The sequence below is a fragment of the Mauremys reevesii genome, linkage group 15, assembly GCF_016161935.1.
Source record: "Mauremys reevesii isolate NIE-2019 linkage group 15, ASM1616193v1, whole genome shotgun sequence".
Taxonomy (NCBI): domain Eukaryota; kingdom Metazoa; phylum Chordata; order Testudines; family Geoemydidae; genus Mauremys; species Mauremys reevesii.
Window position 1 is genome coordinate 13,967,030 of NC_052637.1, and position 6,000 is coordinate 13,973,029.

Consider the following 6,000-nt stretch of genomic DNA (forward strand, 5'->3'; position numbering starts at 1 on the left):
AGCCCTCACCCCCTCCCTCACCCCAAGCCCCTGCCTCTGCCCCTGCCCCAGCCCAGTGAAAGTGAGTGAGGGTTGGGGAGAATGAGCCACCGAGGGAGGGGGGAATGTAATGAGTGGGGGGCGGGGCCCCAGGGAAGGGGCAGGTGTGACATTCCCCTCTGGTGTTATCTGGACCGGTGATCTGCTAGGTCACTCCAATCCTTGACTCTGGGAGCCAGCCTTACCCTGCTCTGCTGTGAGAAGCCCCATTCCTGGGCTGTTCACGCACAGCCTCTGGCATGTAAGCTGCTCCTTGGAATCTGCAACTGAATGACACTAGCCACTATCTCCGGTCCCAGACAAAACCCTAGGAACCTGTCTTGCAGTGTCCAGTTATGCCCGCTGGATGCTGCAAGTTATACGAGTTCATCAGTTTAACAAAGAAATTGATATGTACGAGGCTTGTTATCCCCAGAGGAGCCTCTGACTTCAAACCAAATGCACTGCTTCAGGTAGAATAAACAAACAGATGTATTAGCTATAAAGTGAGATTTTAAGTGATTATAAGTCAAAACATAGCAAGTCAGATTTGGTCAAATGAAATAAAAGCAAAACGCATTTTAAGCTGATCTTAACACTTTCAGTGCCCTTAAAAACTTAGATGCTTCTCACCACAGGCTGGCTGGTTGCTCTTCAGCCAGACTCTCTCCTTTGATCATCACTTCAGTCACTTGGTGGTGTCTGTAGGTGTCAGTGGAAGAGAGAGGAAGAGCATGGCAAACGTCTCTTCCTTTTATCATGACCTTTCCTCATTCTTGGCTTTGCCCCCCCCCCCCGCCCTTCAGAGTCAAGTGGGCATTACTGAGCCTCTCCAAGCAAGGTCGAGCAATTCCCTTGGTGTAGCCTCATGCAGGTGAGTCATTGTATTGTAGCCGCCTTGCTGGACAATGGCTGTTGATGGGTTGTTTGACACGCCACCCGGGCACTGGTTATTTTCCTTGCTGTTGCCTCTGGGGAGCTAATATCTGGCTGATTCCCCCAACTTACAGCATGTTTTAGTGACCACCATACAACACAATTCTCATAACTTCATATGCATTAATGATACACACATATATGGATAGAGAAATTACTTTCAGCAGAGCATAACCTTTCCCCTGATACTTACAAGGCATGCTTTATATGTAAGATCATGATTATATGAAAATGAAGAATATGGGGGTTACAGTATGCTCCCCCAAGGTATAGAATGTCACAGCAGGGCTACGGTGTTAGGTTTTGTGTGATTAGAAAGTTGGAACCTTAGCTCTGTCTCCTCGTTGTTTTTGTGGATACAGACTAACACGACTTCTCCTCTGATACTTAACTCTGGCTGCTCTCTCCTCCCAGCCCAGAAAAAACCCTCCTTCCAGCTGGACAACTGATATCAACATCTCTGAAGTCCTGCCTCTGTCCTTTGTCCTCTGTCCCAGGTAAATAGGCCACCTGGGCCTCATCTCCTCTGAGCCTCTCCTCTCATCCGTCCTTTGTTTCCCCACTAGTTGGAACTGGCTGGTAAGGTCACCAGGGTCCTCTCTCCATATCTCATTGTCCTCCCATTGGCCACAACCAGCTGTGACTCCCAAGCCGGGCCTCCCAGTCACCAGGTCACCAGTCACTGGGGTATCCATTCTCCAGGCTGTTCACTGACCCTCTGTAACAACAAACTCCCACCACCTTGTTAAACCAGTAACACACAGGGAAACTGAGTCCCAAACTGTCTGCATGCAAACCATTTAAAAACAGGACCCCCACCGCACCCCACTTTGTCACAGTTGTCTTTTTTTGTTCTGTGTTTATACAACACCTCTCATAATTGGGTGCTGGTCCTTATGAGAGGAAACTCAGAGAGCTTGACTTTTTTAGCCTAACCAAGGCTGAAGGGACATAGGATTTCTTTCTATAAATACGTCAGAGGGATAAATACAAGGGAGGGAGAGGAGTTATTTAAGTTAAGCCAATGTGGACACAAGAATAAATGGATATAAACTGGCTATCAATAAGTTTAGGCTTGCAGTTAAGTAAAGGTTTCTAACCATTAGAGGAGTGAAGTTCTAGAACAGCCTTCCAAGGGGAGCAGTGGGGGCAAAAAACCTAACTGGCTTCAAGATTGAGCTTGTTAAATTTATGGAGGGGACGGTATGATGAGACTGCCCACAATAGCATATAGCTGATCTGCGACTGCTAGCAGCAAATATCTCCAATGGTTGGTGATGGGACACTAGATGGGAAGATCTCTGAGTTACTACAGAGAGTTCTTTCCCTGGTGTCTGGCTGTTGGGTCTTGCCAAAATGCTCAGGTCCAACTGACCACCATATATGGGGTTAGGAAGAAATTTTCCCCTGGACCAGATTGGCAGAGATCTTGGGGGGTTTTCGCCTTCCTCTGCAGCTTGGGGCATGGGTCACTCACAGGTTAAAACTAATGTAAATGGTGAATTCTCTGTAACTTGACATCTTTAAACCATGATTTGAGGACTTCAGTAACTCAGCCAGAGGATCGGAGTTTATTACAGGAGTCGGTGGGTGAGGTTCTGTGGCCTGCAACATGCAGGAGGTCACACTGTCCCTTCTGCAGGGACAGATTTCCAATTAGGCACAGTAGGCACGTGCCTAGGGGCACAGGTGTTCTAGGAGCACCTAAAAGTTAAAAGTGGATTAAAAGTTAAAGTTAATGCACACAACTCCCCTGCAGATGGGCGGGCTCCTGACATGGGTTGGTGGCCGCTCAGCATGTGGGGCTGGAGCAGGGTGAGCGTCCAGGTCAGCCACGTAGGGGGCGCAGTGAGCTACGGCCAGGAGAGTGGCTACTAAAGGTGCTGGGAATGTTCCAGTCCCTTCCCAATCTCGGCTGTCCCACTGCTTCCGCCCCATACTGGGGAGGGAGAGGAAGGGGCATGGATGGCACACATTTACTTGCACAGGCAGAACAGGAGTGCAGCTGCCATGCCAGGCCACAGGAGGGACGGAAGGAACTCGGGGACTGCTAACTGTGGGGAGAGGTACACTCCCCCCCCCTTGCACCTTGCTTGGGGCAGGTGGGCTACGCCCCAGCTTGGGCTGGGAGTGCCGTGCGTGGCAGATGGTCTCGTGCCTTCTCAGAGAGGCTGTGCTTATATTTCTTTTTGTTTCATTTTTAATGGAAAACATGAAGGTCAGCTGTAGGAAGGGGGTTGCGGGGTGGGCCTAGGGACGCATAAGATGTAAATCCAGCCCTGCCCTTCTATGACTAGCACTCTATGCACTACAACGACAACGACAATAATATGTGCATAACTTTATGCATGTGAGTAGTCCCACTAAATTCAAATTACACATGACTGTAAATGTTGGCAGGATCAAGGTCTTATTTAACTTTTTTTTTAAATTATCATTAACATTATTCAGTACTTATTACAGGTGGACAAAAACTGGGAGAAGGCAGAGGGGAATTTCATGAAAATTAGGTTGAAATTCAAAAAATCCAGGACATTTTCCACTGAAATATTTTCAACCAAGTTTACAGCTGGGAGATTTTTCAGGAAAATTTCATAAGCTCTTTTGCCCTCATCTTTTAATGGACATTCAAAATGTCCATGAAAATGTTTATCATTTAGGAATTTAAAAAAAAATCAACCAGTATAACATCTTTCATATCTTTCATTCCAAAAGAACTCAGAGCCCTTCACAGACTATAACCAATATCTGCAATCCTTACTCCTATGACTGGTTCCCATCTAGTACTCATAAAATAAAAGAAACTCATCCACACAGCAGCTGGAAGGCATCATTCCCAGTTTGGGTAGACATACATGCTCAATCTCCGCATTTGTGTGGCCACAGCAGCATAGGCAGCGGCTTTGACTAGCTACCCACATACATACCCAGGGTGTCCGGAGGAATTGAACTCAGGTGGCCAGCCACAGCTGGGAATTGCACTTTCCAGCTACAGTATACACATACGTATAGAAGCGTTAATCAGGAATTCAGTCTTACATAAGAACGGCCATACTGGGTCAGACCAAAGGTCTATCCAGCCCAGTATCCTGTCTACTGACAGTGGCCAATGCCAGGTGCCCCAGAGGGAGTGAACCTAACAGGTAATGACCAAGTGATCGCTCTCCTGCCGTCCATCTCCACCCTTTGACAAACAGAGGCTAGGGACACCATTCCTTACCCATCCTGGCTAATAGCCATTAATGGACTTAACCTCCATGAATTTATCTAGTTCTCTTTTAAACCCTGTTATAGTCCTAGCCTTCACAACCTCCTCAGGCAAGGAGTTCCACAAGTTGGCTGTGCACTGTGTGAAGAACTTCCTTTTATTTGTTTTAAACCTGCTGCCCATTAAATTCATTTGGTGGCCCCTAGTTCTTATATTATGGGAACAAGTAAATAACTTTTCCTTATTCACTTTCTTCACACCACTCATGATTTTATATATCTCTATCATAGCCCCCCTTAGTCTCCTCTTTTCCAGGCTGAAAAGTCCTAGCCTCTTTAATCTCTCCTCATATGGGACCCATTCCAAACCCCTACTCATTTTAGTTGCCCTTCTCTGAACCTTTTCTAATGCCAGTATATCTTTTTTTGAGATGAGGAGACCACATCTGTACACAGTATTCAAGATGTGGTTGTACCATGGGTTTATATAAGGGCAATAAGATATTCTCTGTCTTATTCTCTATCCCTTTTTAAATGATTCCTAACATCCTGTTTGCTTTTTTGACTGCTGCTGCACACTGCGTGGACATCTTCAGAGGACTATCCACAACGACTCCAAGATCTCTTTCCTGATTAGTTGAAGCTAAATTAGCCCCCATCATATTGTATGTATAGTTGGGGTTATTTTTTCCAATGTGCATTAATTTACGTTTATCCACATTCAATTTCATTTGCCATTTTGTTGCCCAATCACTTAGTTTTGTGAGATCTTTTTGAAGTTCTTCACAGTCTGCTTTGGTCTTAACTATCGTGAGCAGTTTAGTATCATCTGCAAACTTTGCCACCTCACTGTTTACCCCTTTCTCTAGATCATTTATGAATAAGTTGAATAGGATTGGTCCTAGGACTGACCCTTGGGGAACACCACTAGTTACCCCTCTCCATTCTGAAAATTTACCATTTATTCCTACCCTTTGTTTCCTGTCTTTTGACTAGTTATCAATCCATGAAAGGACCTTCCCTCTTACCCCATGACAACTTAATTTAGATAAGAGCCTTTGGTGAGGGACCTTGTCAAAGGCTTTCTGGAAATCTAAGTACACTATGTCCACTGGATCCCCCTTGTCCACATGTTTGTTGAGCCCTTCAAAGAACTCTAACAGATTAGTAAAACATGATTTCCCTTTACAGAAACCATGTTGACTTTTGCCCAACAATTTATGTTCTTCTATGTGTTTGACAATGTTATTCTTTACTATTGTTTCAACTAATTTGCCTGGTACTGATGTTAGACTGCAATTGCTGGGATCACCTCTACAGCCCTTTTTAAATATTGGCATTACATTAGCTATCTTCCAGTCACTGGGTGCAGAAGCTGATTTAAAGGACAGGTTACAAACCATAGTTAATAGTTCCACAATTTCACATTTGAGTTCTTTCAGAACTCTTGGGTGAATGCCATCTGGTCCCAGTGACTTGTTACTTATCAATTAATTCCAAAACCTCCTTTAGTGACACTTCAATCTGTGACAATTCCTCAGATTTGTCACCTACAAAGGATGGCTCAGGATTGGGAAACTCCTTAACATCCTCAGCCATGAAGACTGAAGCAAAGAATTTATTGAGTTTCTCCACAATGACTTTATCATCTTTAAGCACTCCTTTTGTATCTTGATCGTCCAGGACCCCCCTGGTTGTTTAGCAGGCTTCCTGCTTCTGATGTACTTAAAAAACATTTTGTTATTACCTTTTGAGTTTTTGGCTAGCTGTTCTTCAAACTCCTTTTTGGCTTTTCTTATTACACTTTTACACTTAATTTGGCAATGTTTATGCTCCTTT